The 15203-nt window shown below is 42.8% G+C and overlaps 1 protein-coding gene across 5 annotated transcripts in view; it reads left to right on the forward strand.

The window, feature by feature from the left end:
• Positions 1-15203, forward strand: part of NCK2 (NCK adaptor protein 2) — a 140969-nt gene that overhangs the window by 65522 nt on the left and 60244 nt on the right. For all 5 annotated transcript variants that reach the window (XM_053923834.1, XM_053923832.1, XM_053923835.1 and 2 more), the window contains one exon: positions 378-562. The gene's annotated coding sequence lies outside the window, so the exon portion shown is untranslated. The remainder of the gene's footprint in view (positions 1-377; positions 563-15203) is intronic.

Raw genomic sequence — 15203 nt, forward strand, 5'->3', positions numbered from 1 at the left:
CTTCCTTCCCACTTGGCAGCCTCCCTTTTGTTTTCGGCAGGCTTCGAAGGCTGTGGGTGGGGAACGCTGGGGTAGGAATTCTGAAGAGACTTCGGACTTTATGTAGGGTCCCTAGTTTATGGCCTGCTGTCCCCACTCTCCTCATCCCTTCCATCCTCAGAGTATGTGCTTGACTTCCCGGACCGTGGCTTCAGAGCTGACCCAGGGGTACAAGGTGTGGAAGTGGGAGCATTTTTGTTTGGGCAGAGGTCAGCAGATAGAACGCATCTTTTTACTGGGGTTTATTAAAAATACTTGTGTCAAAGGATCAGTTATTTCTCAAGCAACTACTTCAAATAAGCCAATGTTCTAATACACGATTTTCTATTTCTTTTCAGATCTCATATGTTCCTTTTCTACAAGTGATTTCCCAGACCATAATTCTCTGTCGAGATTTGAGTTGGATTTCAGAATTTGGAGAAATCCTGCAGCTTTGTAACTGAAGAGGTGTAATCAGCTGAAAAATTTACCTCTTGAGGAGTTCTGCATTTTGCCAGTCATCTCCTATAGCTGAACGCCAAAAGTAAGTTTTCACTTGTCTGCTTTAAAACGGGTGGGAGAAGTTGCTGCTTTTGCCTGAAATACTCAATTTACACGGTAGGTTTTACATTAGTAAAATGGCATTAAATGCAGCCCTGATTTGATGAGCCCCATACTATTTCTGTTTACAAGGGACTTGATTCAAAAATTGCATTCACTATTCCTGCTTTTAGGGCACAATGGCGTTGAGTAGCTAGGAAGCACAGTCTGGGCACCTCCAACCGGTAAAACACCCTCATGCCCAGCTCTGTTGCCCAACAGATGGTTATTGCGTCTGTACAAGTTTTAGGGTGTTTTGTGTGTGGCATTGGGAGTCCCAAGATAAGGAAGAACTGCCTTCCGGACGCTTTTGGTCTAGCAAAGGTTTCATTCCAACTTTCATGCTGAGAAGGGCAGTCTACATCAGAGGAGGCAAACAGATAAAGGGTTCTGAGGAAAGTTTACCTCTTTGTATGAGAAATCCACGTGTATGTATGAAAATAAAACAGTGTCTGTAATATAGCATGTGGCTTCTGAGATCCAAGGGCTCTATAATAACAGATACTGGACAAAGTCATATCTGTAGAACAGAAGTATTTCTGAGCCCTAACAGATCGTCTGGGACGCTGGGTTTAGAATGTAAGAAGCACTGTGTGGTAGTCTGGCCAATGCGGCGTTCCGTCTCTGGCTGGTGGTGAGGAGTGCTTGATGGGAAGGCACAGTTGCACCTCCAGGTCACTGTCTCACAACTGCAGGGCTAACACCCAAATACTGGCTTTCCCACAGAACCCTGTTTTGCTTCTGTCGTGCACAAATTATTTTAAACTATTCCAGACACTATAACTTTGGACTATAAAAATCTTATGGTATGAGTTCTATAAATTTATTAGTTTAGTATAAATTAGAATTTTCTTACTAAAAGTTTTGTAAATGGGTTTTTTCCTTGTTGACCACTTTTTTTTGGGGGGTGGGGGGTGGCGAGGAGCTAATTCTGAATGTCAATTATGTTCCCCTCTGATGAGTGCCAGCCAGAGCAGCACAGAATTAATGTCATATTTCATAAGAGTAGGATTAAGTGTCTGAATATCTCCACCTTATTATCCTTGATGATTTCTTTTGGAGAAAATGACACACTGTCCTATTTATTTAGGGTGTTGCTTGCTGGGGCTTCCAGGTATAGGCCCTGATGTGGAATGGAGAGCTTGGCCCTCCTATTGTGCAGCCGGATTCCAAGCCCTCTCTTCCTCCTCCCTCCCCTGTACTTGAAGCGGCTCTGATCCCGTCCTGCTGGGACATTGTTGGCTCTCACTAGTTTTACACCCCCGCCGCAGCACCAATAGGGACCTCCTGGCTCTCTCTTTAGACTTTATGTGAGACAAACACCACGGGGGTGTTTCAATGTCCAATCCCAGGAGATTTCCACTACATTAAAAAAAAAACTCTTGTTACCTATGTGGACTCAATTTTTTTAATAGTCATGGGAGGGAAACCTTTTAAGACTTAGTCATTTATAAATGCAGTCACATGTTTTTGTAGCAATATAAGCTAGAAATTAGTGTAAATCCTCAAATCTGTTCGCCAGAATTCATTAGCAACTCATCAGTAACAGACTCTGACTCGGACGTGATTTCTTTAGAAAGTTCTTGATCCTCAGTGACACTCACAGACTTTAAGTTACCGTCAGGGCCCTCTCTTAGATGGTAGTGAGGGAGGGGAGGTGACACACTCAGGGCAGCATTCTGGGCGCAGCATCCAGCTACACCCTGCCACTGCTCTGCAGACAAGAGGTGATGCCTGGGTGTGGTTAGGTAGGGAGCCATACATACATAAATTGTCATGAAAATAGACTCACAAAAATACTTATTCCTCTATAATTTCAAAGAATTATTATTTTATAAGTTCTGAGATCCACACCAAATTATTGGTGTAGGATCCTGATGCAGGATCCCTTGTCCACTTCCATAGAATGCTGCTTCCTGCTCTCCCCTCACATTCAGCATTCATTGGGAATGAGTGGGTAACTGAGGCTCCCTGCCCCTAAAAGGTTAAGAGGGATGGTCCAAGCTAAGATCAGAAGAGCCAGGGAAAACTATTGATCCCCAGAGCCAGAGACAGGGATGCCTCCCCTGGGCTGGGTGGAGGCCTCTTTTGTGGGAGAAACTAAACACAGGCCATCTTCAGATAACCATATCTTACAACCAGGAAGCTCGTTTTAAAGACGGTTTGTAAAACATTGGCCATATTTTCCCGGTGGTTAGATCCCAAGCTTCTTCAGTGTGTGCCTGGAACAGAGGTGCCTAGAGAAAGTGTCAAGTGTGTGTGTGGGAACTGACGTCTATTAGATTGTGGGGTTTTTTTTTTTATCTTCACCCAAGGCATGCTTATTGACTTTAGACAGAGGGGAAGGGAGGGAGAGAGAGAGGAGAGAAATATTGATGTGAGAAACATCCATTGGTTGCCTCTTATGTGTCCCAACCAGGGACCAAACCTGTAACCCAGGCATGTGCCTTGGCCAGGGATCCAACCTGAGACCTTTTGGTTTATAGGACAAATCCCAACCAACTGAGCCACACCGGCCGGGGCTCAGTTGTGCTTTTCATGGCTGTGTGTTAACCTCTAGGCCTTAGTTTCTGTGAGAGTAACATGAAGGGACAAGGTGAATACTGGGTCTATGATCTTGGAATTCTAGGGACAGGACTTAATGGACAGCTTGGTACCACAGCCCCGGCTGCTACACCCCACAAACTTCTATGGGAAAGTGTTCAGGTGTGGGGACACGTGTGGGAGAGCCCAGTGTCACCTCCTCCTCCCCCAAGTGCTGTAAACACTGGATCTCATCTTCCACCTAAGTCTCAACTCCAGGAAAAGGGACCAGGGAACTCCCCGGGAAACAAGCTACTGATGCTGCCAGCTTTTATTGGCTGAGTGGGACCAGTTACAGAGAGAGCTAGAAACGTGATTACAAGCTTGGGAATGGAGTGGAGATGGACGCATCACAGCCTCTGCCTCACTCCTCACTTTGCAGAAGCAAGCATGCAGGCCTCAGGGAGCTCTGTAAGTCAGAACCTGCTGACTGCATAGTGACCAGCCACCTGGGATGGGCAGATGGACTTGGGCAGTTAGTGCCAAAACCTTCCATAGGTTCAGATGTGCTGATGCAGGTGAGAACCGCTGGTGTAAATGTTTTCATCAGAACTGGTCCTAAATCTGGTTCCTTCTCGTAATCATGCAAGGACCCCAGGCCCAGGTCCCAGCTCCAGGGATTAGATTTGGGGAAGCCTAGGTATTTGTGCTTATTTTTAAAGCTTGTCCAGTCATTCTGATTAGCCAGTTTGGAAACTGCTAATGTGGGTCCTGGATTTTATATCCTCTCCTGGCTGGGGAGATAAGATCTGTGATTGAGAGCATAGGTAAGGTAAGAAGAGAGGGGAAAGGTGACTGTCACCATGCAGTGTTCCAGTCTCCTAGCCAAGAAATGTGCATTCGTCTTGAGGAGGCATAAGGAGCTTAGGCCTCACTGCAGACCCGCCTGTGCTGAGGGACCTGTACATCAGTGTCCCCTTCAAAGGGACATTTATCTGAGGTCCTTCACTTGAGAATTTTCATATGTTCACATTTTAGAGAATTTATGAGACTTAAAGAAAATTTCATTCCATAACTAATTGCAGTGTTTATCAGCAATTCTTATTTTTTTTTTATACATACAGAAATTTATTTCACACACACAAAGTCAGAGGTAGGCTATTCGGGGCTGGGATGGTAGCTTTGCACCAGAGAATTCTCAGGGACCCAAGTTCCTTTTGGCTTCCACTCTGCTCTACCCAGGAACTGGCCCTGGCTCGTGGTCCAAGATGAAGCTCCAGCCATCAGACCCATTTCAGCAGGGCGGAGGAAAGGGAGAAGGTGGAATAAAGACTTGTGTCAGCTTCATCTTAGATGAAGTATCTAGAACACACCACGTAATTCTGATTTTTGATCTTTACAATGAGTTGACTCTCAAGGGAGACTGATCTTAGGCACAGATATCTAACAAAATATCTTGAAGAAACAGGAAGTAGCTCGGGGCACTGTGGTGCTTAGAACATACCAGAAATGAGAGCTCTGGTACTCTTCTCTCTGTCTTGTGTTCTCTGTGCCTCATGTTCTCCACTTGGGGAGAGTCCAACTCAGGGGACAATGGGTTTCTGGAAAACATGCCTCAGGGTCAGTAGGGAAATCATGTAGCAGATACTATTTTCTGTGAAAGGACTCTTGTGGGGATTTTTTACAGAGTCCTTTCTTTGACCCAGTTGCTTCAGGCCCAATGTCTGGGTTACCTGCAGAGCACAAAAGGAATGTGAAATAGTTACAACTTTGCAAAAGGCAGCATACACAAAATCAGTCCTTCTCTGTCAATTACATCACAACCTGAGGACATTTGCAATGGTTCCATTCCACAACCAGACCCTCTAGCCCTCAGGGTGGAAGTCCCTTGTGTCTTAGTATCCTGATGATCCCTCTATCTAAGAGTTCCTGGCACTGCAAGATTCCCCAGGATCTTCTGATTAAATGAATGAATGTATTATGGCCTTTACAACTCTAGAGCTGGGTGCTAGGACATTCTGTGACCCTTGAAGGCTAACCCCACATGGCCCAGTTCTTTCCCCTTGGGTGTTTTACTTGCACTGTGAATGATGTTTATGGGGAGGACTATCATTTTGACTGTCTTAGGAATGGAAAACTTATTAAAGAGGCTTCTATATAGAATACTCAATCACTCAGGGGTTTTTTATGCAAAAATATAACTAACAAACCAGAAATTCCAAATTAGAACCAGATTTCAAATGGATTCCGGTAAAGGGCTCTGAGTCCTTTGTATCATCTAGCGCCCCTGAGTTTGGGCCATTACAGACGTATCCCCACAGCACCTCTCCATTCAACACTGGATACCCACCAAGCAGGTGTCTTTGCCACTGAGAGCTTCTCTGTGTCCTGCATCATAACCTAGCACACTTTAGATACCTTTTATATATGTATATAGTATATTAACAATGAAAGGATGGAAATGATACATTGTGCAAACATTGATCGTAATTAAAAGAAAACAGGAGTGACTTTTAATATCAGATACAGTGTAATTCAGAGCAAAGAAAATTACCAGGTACAGAGGATCCCATCCAGGGTACTGCAGTACATTTGGTTGTCCCATGGCCTAGGCGGTGACAGTCTCAGGCTTTCCCTGTTTTGGATGACCTTGACAGTTTCGAGAAGGATTTGTCAGGTGTTCCCTCAGTTGGAATTTATCTAGTGTTTTTCTCATCATTAGACTAGTATAGTGATTTAAACCTTTTTCATCTCATGGCCACATAAACTAATTACTAAAATTCAGTGGTACGCCAAAAAATATATTTTTCCCGATCTAACAAAAAAATTATAATTTTGATTCATTCACACTTAACAGCTATTTTTGTATTGGCTGTTGTCATTTTGTGTTTGACAGTCTAAGGGAAAAAAGGTCAGTGCCCCTGACTAAATAGTCAGGAATCTCATGTTTTAAAAATTCGTGCAGCGCACCAGTTGAAAATCACTGGAATAGGGTTATGGGGTTTTGTGGGGAAGACCATAGAGGTAAAGTGCCATTCTCATCGCATCACATCAAGAGTACCCATTGGTCACCTGACTTACCTATGTGTTGTTGAACTTGATACCCTGTCAGGTTTCTCTATGCTGAAGTAATTCCTTCTTTGTTCCACTCTGCCCTCTTTGGAAGTTTCTAGGTGCAGGCAACACTTAAGATGGGGAGTTAAGCTCCACCTCCTTGAGGGGGGAGTCTCTACATAATTTATTTAGAATTCTCCTGGAGAAATCTGTCTCTTCTCACCCATTTATTTATTTATTTAATCATTCATTTCCTTTCTTTCTTAAAATTAGTTTCACCATATATATGCACAAGTCTAAACAATATTGTTTTGATTGCTCGTTTGAGGGTTTTATGAAAATGGAACCACGTGGGATGTAGTTAGTCCTTTGCCTTTTTTCTACCCAGCCTGGTTTCGGACAGTCATTTGGGGAAGCAGTCTTCTTTCCCTGCCGTGCAGTGCTGAGTTGTGTGATGGTAGACCCATTTATCGCTTCTCCTGTTCATTGGGTTAATTATTCCTGTTCTTTAACTGTCATAAGCACTGCTGTCCTAAGCATTGTTGTGCAGGCCCCCTGACTGCCGGAGTTCTCTCCTGCCAATAACTGGGAGTGGAGTTGCTACCTTGTACAGCATGTCAGTGTTCACCTTTACAACATAATTCCAAATCGTCTTCCCATTTTGTTTTCTACTCAAGGGAGATTCCCTCTGCCTCACGACCTTCCTGACACCTACCTCATCATGTTTTTCATTTTCCCATCTATGGGAAAAGGGTATCTCACTATGATGTCAGCCAGGAATGTGGATGATCTTTTTTGTTTTTTCACCATTTATGCTGTCCTTCTGTGCATTGACATCTTTTGCTTGCTTTTCAAATGAGTTGTGGGTCTCGTTCTTCTTGAATTGTAAGTTTTTATGTATTCGAGATACCAGTTCTTTATTTTTATTTTTTAAAGATTTTATTTATTTATTTTTTAGAGAGAGGAAGGGAGAAAGAGGGGGAGAGAAACATCAACATGTGGTTGCCTCTCATGCTCCCCCTACTGGGTACCTGGCCTGCATCCCAGGCATGTGCCCCGAGTGGGAATTGAATCAGTGACCCTTTGGTTCTCAGACTAGCACTCAATCCATGAGCCCACACCAGCCAGGGCCACTGTTTATAAACTTGAGTGCTTTCACATAGAAGGGTATTTTGTATTCTAATAGCCCTGCTGAAAGGCCATATCCATTTTGTGTTGTTTCAGTGTTCAACAACTTTTTTTTTTTAATTTGGAGGTTGAAAAAGATGAATACAAAGTTCTTAAATGCTGCAATTTTATTTATTTATTTTATTTTTAAATTTTTATTGTTATTCAATTACAGTTGTCTGCATTTTTTCCCCATCCCTCCACTCCACCCCAGCCGAACCCACATCCGTCCCCCGCCTCCACCCTCCCCCTTGATTTTGTCCATGTGTCCTTTATAGTAGCTCCTGTAATCCCCCCTCCCCACTGTCCTCTCCCCACTCCGCTCTGGCTATTGTTAGATTATTCTTAACTTCGATGTCTCTGGTTGTATTTTGTTTGCTTTTTTCTCTTGTCGATTATGTTCCAGTTAAAGGTGAGATCATATGGTATTTGTCCTTCATCACCTGGCTTATTTCACTTAGCATAATGCTCTCCAGTTCCATCCAGGCTGTTGCAAAGGGTATAAGCTCCTTCTTTCTCTCTGCTGCATAGAATTCCATTGTGTAAATGTACCATAGTTTTTTAATCCACTCATTTGCTGATGGGCACTTAGGTTGCTTCCACTACTTGGCTATTGTAAATTGGGCTGCTCTGAACATTGGGGTGCATAGGTTCTTTTGGATTTGTATTTCAGGGTTCTTAGGGTATAATCCCAGCAGCGGAATTGCTGGGTCAAAGGGCAGTTCCATTTTGAGTTTTCTGAGGAAATTCCATACTGTTTTCCACAGTGGCCTCACCAGTCTGCATTCCCACCAACAGTGCACTAGGGTTCCCTTTTCTCCGCATCCTCTCCAACATTTGTTTGTGGATTTGTTTATGTTGGCCATTCTGACTGGTGTGAGGTGATACCTCATTGTGGTTTTAATTTGCATCTCTCTGATGGCTAGTGATGCTGAGCATGTTTTCATATGTCTCTGGGCCCTGTGTATGTCTTCCTTGGAGAAGTGTCTGTTCAAGTCCTTTGCCCAGTTTTTAATTGGGTTGTTTGTCTTCCTGGAGTGGAGTCGTGTGAGTTCTTTATATATTTTGGAGATCAGGCCCTTGTCTGAGGTATCATTGGCAAATATGTTTTCCCATACTGGTGGTTCTCTTTTCATTTTAATGCTGTTTTCTTTAGCCCTGCAGAATAAATGCTGGAATTTTATTGACAGTACTTAGGTTATTTTTGCTAGTCTTAGATGATGCATCTTTGTGGTTTAAAGAGCTTCTCTAAACTTAATTCATTATCTGTTGCTGTGTTAGTCAGTTGTTAGAAAGAACTGGAAGATTTACTCTTCATTCATCGATCTGTATTTCATGAATATTAATGTATATTCCATGTGCTTTCTCTCTTTTACTCAAAGTAGCTGAACAGTATAAAATTTAAATTTTTAATTGGAATTCTCCTATGGCTTCCATGGGTAAAGAGCCCTTTTTATGTAGAATAAACATAACTGTCGCAAAGGTGAGATTGTGGTCGATGAAGCCTCTTACATTTGAATCCAACTGCAAATGAGGATTTCAGTATAGGAGGGCTGGCACCAGGAGCAGGTTTGTGTGGAGGAAGCCCTGGACAGCTCCAGAGAGCGCATCTGCGGGCCGCTCACCCCCTCAGTCCTGCACATACTTGCTGTGTATGTCTTGGGCTCAGGCCCTTCTAACTGCTGTGTTCACGAGGAGACAAAATCCTTATCCTCAAAGAATTGTACTGAGTGAGGGAAAATGGACAATCAGTCATTAAAAATATGTGTGAAGTACTGGTCAGTGTCATGGAAAAAGAAAAGAGCAAGGTGTGGAGGGGAGGCAGCAGCCATTGTAGACCTGGTGGGGCAGGTGGGACGGACAGAGAGTTGGTTTTAGTCAGGAATGGGTTATGAGAGGGAGGAGGGAACAAAGAGAGCTAACGAGAGGTGAACCAGAGGCCTGTACAAAGTGAGGGAACAAGTTGTGCAGATGTCTGGGGAAGAGCACCCCAGGCAACATGGTGGATACAGGGACCCTGAGGCCAGAGCTCTCGTGGTTGTTCCGAGGAAAAACAAGGCATGAGGAGCCAGGGATGTGAGTATGGAGAAGGAGCCCAGGACCAAGTTGTTTTCGGCTTTGGATTTTATTCTGGTATGATGGGAAGCTACAGGGAGGTTTGAACAGAGCAGTGACACAAATCTTTGCCCATTTTCCTGTTGTCACAAGGCTGCTGTTAGGGAGACAGGCTGGGGCTGTGTGGAGGGAAGGAACCAGAGCTGTAGGAAGAAGTTACGCAGTCCTGGTAAGAGCTGGCTTAGAGCAGCACAGTGGAGGGGTGAGGACTGGTTGGATTCCAGACAGATTTTGAAGGCAAGCCTCTGGGGTTTACTGAAATGGACGGGAAGTATGAGAGAAAAGTCTAGGATTTTTGGCCTGATGAACAACTGGGTGAATAGATTCTCTTCTATGGCATTTGCTCAGAAGGGAACATTGTGGGACTCAGGTGGATTTTGTTGTTATTTATTTGATTTGCTTTCTTTTGTTGTGGTAGGGAGATTGAAGAGTTCTATTTGGACATGCTAAGTCTGAAGTGCACGTGAGACATCCAGATTGGGAATAGAAGTCTGGCATTCAGGGAGAGGGCAGGAAAGAGACCTGCATTTGGGAGCAGCCTGGGTAGTGGTGGTACTCAGAGTCAGGAAGATGGATAGAGTCATCCAGGGAGCGGGAATGGAGTAGGGGCCCCAGACAGCCCAGCTACTCCTGCATCTGTGGGTCAGAAACACAGGAGCCGGCAAGGAGACTGAGAAGGAGCAGTCAGGGAGGAAGAGAGAAGAGCAGAGCTATGTGGCTGAGGAGCCAAGTGAAAGGCATGTTCTGGAAAGGGCTAATGGACAGTGTCAGCTGTCAGTGTGCAGGTAAGATGACCTGGAAGAGAGAAATATTCATGACACAGTAGCACAGGCAGACAACAGTAGGAGCAGATTCCTTCAGGAGGCAAGAGGGGGTGGTATTCAGTTCACAGAGGACAGGCTTCAGAAGAACAGCCAGGTGCTTGCTCCAGAACAGAGAGACAGTGTAGTGTTCCCAGGTGCGGATAGACACTTCCTTCTGACTGCTTATGTTTTCCTCGGTGAAACAAGAAGGAAGGCCATTCATCACCTGAGACTGCAGAAGAGAGGAGGAGATAGGAGTAAGTGGAGAAGAAAGGCCTGCAATAGACTCCTCACAGAGGCAGAGAGGGACATGGAGTGGGTTGCCAGGCAGCACCAAGAGCTGGCCTGAGCCAGTGATCAGAAGTCTAAAACAGGACTGGTCACAGGTTGTGAGTGCTTCCGTTGCATATTCAACTGCCCAGGCAGGTGTGGGGTAGGTGTACATGCCCCCTTCAAACTGTTGGTGGCCTTGTCAGACTTCTGATTTATAGCCACTGAGATCTCTGTAAGTGCTCTTAACATGTGTTACTTTGCTTTGGCTCACATAATTCAAGGGTAAAAATAATCAGGCTTGGAGCCACATGAAGTACAGCAAAGACTGTAGGTGGGATCAGGAGGTTTGGCACAGGTTAGTGAGGAGGTGGGTATGGGACCGAGCCTGGAGAAATAGGCTGTGGGGGAAGTGGGTGGTGGGAGAACATGGCCGTGGCTATGGAGGGGGATGGGATAGTCAGCAGGGCAGACACTGGAGAAGTAAGTTAGGTAACTAGTGCAGAGTATTACTTAAAAGCATTGTTTAGCAGGAGAGAAGGCTAGTTCAAAATCAAATACCATCATTGTCACAGAATAGTATCTTCCTTTAACAGCACTGTGACCCAGGAGCTGGACAGGAGTCTCATGTGTAAAATGTATCAAAAGTGGGATGTAGATCCTTCTGGTTACTGTGAAGTCAGCCATACTGATTCTGAGGCTGGGGCAGAAGAGACTTGAGGTGAACCTGCAAAATCCTGTGGTGCCAGAAGTAAGGATGTGCTCAACACACACACACACTCACACCCACACATGTGCACTCTCACATACACTCACACCTGCACACACAGTGCTCTTCACACAAGGCACACACATGCTCCCGCACACTCACACTCACAATGATAGTGGTATGTCAAAGGGACGCAGGATGCAACTGAAAGAGCACTCAGTAGCCAATGTTAGAACAATTGGAGCAACAAAATAAACAAGTATTGGATTGTAGCCCATATAAGTTAAGTGACTGAATAAATTTTAAAACTGTCTCTGTAGAAAGAGAGGCAAGTCTCTTTTGCAAAATTCCAAAAAAATTTTGTAGGTAGTCTCCCTCAGGGAGGTGGAGTATAACTCCCACACTTAAATGTGGGCTGTGCTTGGAGACGTCCTTCCAAACAGCACAGTGTGGAAAAGGAAAAAAAGAATGACCTCACAGTGGGAAGACCCGGCAGACACTACCTCAGCCAAGTGATCAAGGTTGACATCAGCAGTGATAAGTTGTGCTGATGGTGTGTACCCTTGATATGATGCAGTGACAAGGACACTTGAACTCTGTGGTCATCCTCCCCTCAAACCCATAATTTCAGTCTTATGAGGAGAAAAACATCAGACAAATCCCAACTAAGGGACATTCTACAAAATACCTGACACATAAGACTCAAAACTGTAAAGGTCATTGAAACAAGGGGAGTCTAGGAAACTGTTACAGCCAAGAGGACCTTAAGGAGGTACAACTACTAAATGTCATGTGTCCTGGACGGGATCCCAGGCTTAAGAGGGTGGGGGGAGGGGCATTAGGTAAAAAATTAAAGACATCTGAGTAAAATATGGACTCCAGTTAATAATATATCAATATTGGGTTTTAATTGTTACAAATGTACTATACTGATGTAAGATGTTAATAATAGGGGAAACTAAAACAGTTCTAAAAATAAAATTTATTGTAAAAAATCTGTACATATGCTAGAAATCTTTATTTCCTCATTCTGTTATCATAAATGATAGGGAAGATTTCATTAAAATAATTGTACACTTGAAATAACTTTTAGTATTTATTTTTCCAAAAGCATTTGTAGAGGTATCTGTGTGGTGATTAAACTCCGGGTAGCCCTTGTCCCCGCTCATGTGCTCAGTCCCTACCTGCCCGGGACCAGGCTCTCTGCTTAGCGTGATGGGCAAGGGTCTCCATCCCCCAGGCACGGTACAGAGGGGCTTTCTGTAGCTTCCACTTCTGTTAAAGTGGGAAGTCTAATGTAGAATGCTTAAGAATGTGGGCATAAGCCATGTAGATCTGAAGAACTAAAATGATCTCAGTAGCTTAATCTTGTTTGACAGTTGTGAGACCCAAATAATACAGACTTGGGTATTTTTTTATTAATGTGCTTCTCTTTTCACTCTTGTATGTTTCAGAATTAGTCAGATAATCATGAATAATAGGTGATAAGGCTAAAGGTCAGGTATTGATTGATGTGGCCGAATTCATTAGGAGGAGTTCAGGAAGCTAATGACATATTTTGATAAGTTTATGAAATAGATGCTTAAGTTATAAAAGTTACAACTAATTTTCTGGTTGTGGAAAAAATAGGCCTAATAAATTCCTAAAAATGGTGACTGATGGCTGTTTGTCTCCTATGTAAGTAGTGGGTGTGCATTATCCGAAAATACTTCACCTTCTTGGCATTTTAAAGGTGGGTCTGGTTTCACCAAGGAGATCAGTGTTCATTTTCATAGATGGTAATTTTCTTTTTTCCTTTTTTTTTTTTTAAGTTCGTCTTTTTTGAGGTAGAGTTGACCAATAAAATTGTAAGGTATTTAAAGGGTACAATGTGGTAATTTGATACACACATACAATTATAAAAGGATTCTGCAGGTCTAGTTAATTAACACATCCATCACCTTACATATTTGTCTCTTTTTGGTGAGAACATTTAAGTTCTCTCTTAGGAAATTTCAATTATAGAATACCATGTTATCAACTATATAGTCACATATTTCATCCTAGATCCTCAGATCTTAGACCTGAAAGCTGATCCCTTTTACCAACCTGTCCCTGTTTGCCCCACCCCCAAGCCCCTGGCAACCACTTTTCTACTCTGTTTCTATGAATTTGACCTTTGAGGGTATTTCTCCATTGCTGATTTTGTCTCATTATTCATCACTGTGATATATTCCGGGCTGGCCTAAGACGGTGTTGATTCCAACTCCAGTGTAGTTATTTGAATTTTATTTGTTTTACCATTAATACTGTGTAATAAAAATGGCTTATTAGACTGACAGTGATTCTCCAAAATGATGGTTGGTACTCAGATATCACTTAACTTTCACAACCTCCTTTCCAGTGTAGTGAGTGTTTAAGACACCTACAAGGAAACTGAGGAAGGGTTAACAAAGATTAGCAACATGGATACACTTATGACTTGAGTGGTGAATTACGTGTAAAAAATAGCATTTCCCAGATTCTAGCTGAAGCAACAGAGTTCCCAGTTTTATTTCTCTGTAAAATGTCCTAGGTGTGAATGAGTTGTATTGACTTGTAGTCTAGTCTTTGGAATACTGATTTTATCCAGGCATTTAGCTTAGTTGTCACTTAGTAAAGTGAGTTGCTTGGTGATTAACTCTTGAGAACTGGTTGATAAACTCATTTTAAGGTATTAAAACTCCTTTTAAGGTATTTTTCTTAATGTGGTTTTATGGGGGGGTAATCTGATATTGGCAGGAAGGATGGAAAGGTAATAGGTATCCACTTAAAAAAGGATGGCAAAGGGGGTTGAGCAGAAAACCTTAGATTTATTATAGAGTATAAAATTTTATTTTTCTTGAGAATTGCCATCTACTAACAAATCCTGTTCTGGATCCAGTAAAAAGAAGGTTCACTTAAGAAATTATGTTTACCTCACACCCAGTAGGATGGCTGTTGTCAAAAAAACAAGATAACAAACATTGGTGAGGATGTAGAGAAATTGGAACCCTGTGCATTACTTCTAAGAATGTAAAATGGTGCAGTTGTTATGGAAAATACTTTTGTGATTTCTCAAAAACTTAAAAATAGAACCACCAATATGGTCCAGCAATTCCACTTTCACGTATACACCCCAAAGAATTGAAAGCAGAGTCTTTAAAAAATATTTGCACACCTATATTCATAGCAGCATTATTCATAATAGCCAAAGGGTGAGGCAACCCAGGTGTCCATTGATGGATGAATGGATAAACAAAATGTAGTATACATACACAATGGAATATTTTTCAAGCTATTTATTTTTTTTTAAATCCTCACCCAAGGATATTTTTGATTCGAGAGAGAAAGGAACGGTGAGAGAGAGAAACATAGGTGTGAGAGGTGAAACATCAGTTGCTTCCCGTACATGCCCTGACTGGGATTGAACCCACAACCTAGCTATGTGCCCTGACCAGGAATTAAACCTTGGTGTACAGGACGATGCTCCAGCTAGTTGAGCCGCCTGACCAGGGCTTTTGGGGGCTTTTTATTTTATATTTTTATTTACGTGTTTTTTTAAATATATTATATTGATAATGCTATTACAGTTGTCCCAAGTTTTCTCCCATTTATTCCCCTGTCCTGCACCTGCCCCTGCCCCCATCATTCCCTCACCTTAGTTCATGTCCATGGGTCATACTTATAAGTTCTTTGGCTTCTACATTTCCTATACTATTCTTACCCTCCCCCTGTCTGTTTTCCACCTATCATTTATGCTATTTATTCTCTGTACCTTTCCCCCCTCTCTCCCCTTCCCAATCCCCTATTGATAACCCTCCATGTGATCTCTATTTGTATGAATTTGTTCCTGTTCTAGTTGTTTGCTTAGTTCATTTTTGTTTTTTTAGGTTCAGTTGTTGATAGTTGTGAGTTTGTTGTCATTTTACTATTCGTAGTTAAGA

The sequence above is a fragment of the Desmodus rotundus genome, chromosome 5 (genome assembly GCF_022682495.2).
Source record: "Desmodus rotundus isolate HL8 chromosome 5, HLdesRot8A.1, whole genome shotgun sequence".
Lineage (NCBI taxonomy): Eukaryota > Metazoa > Chordata > Mammalia > Chiroptera > Phyllostomidae > Desmodus > Desmodus rotundus.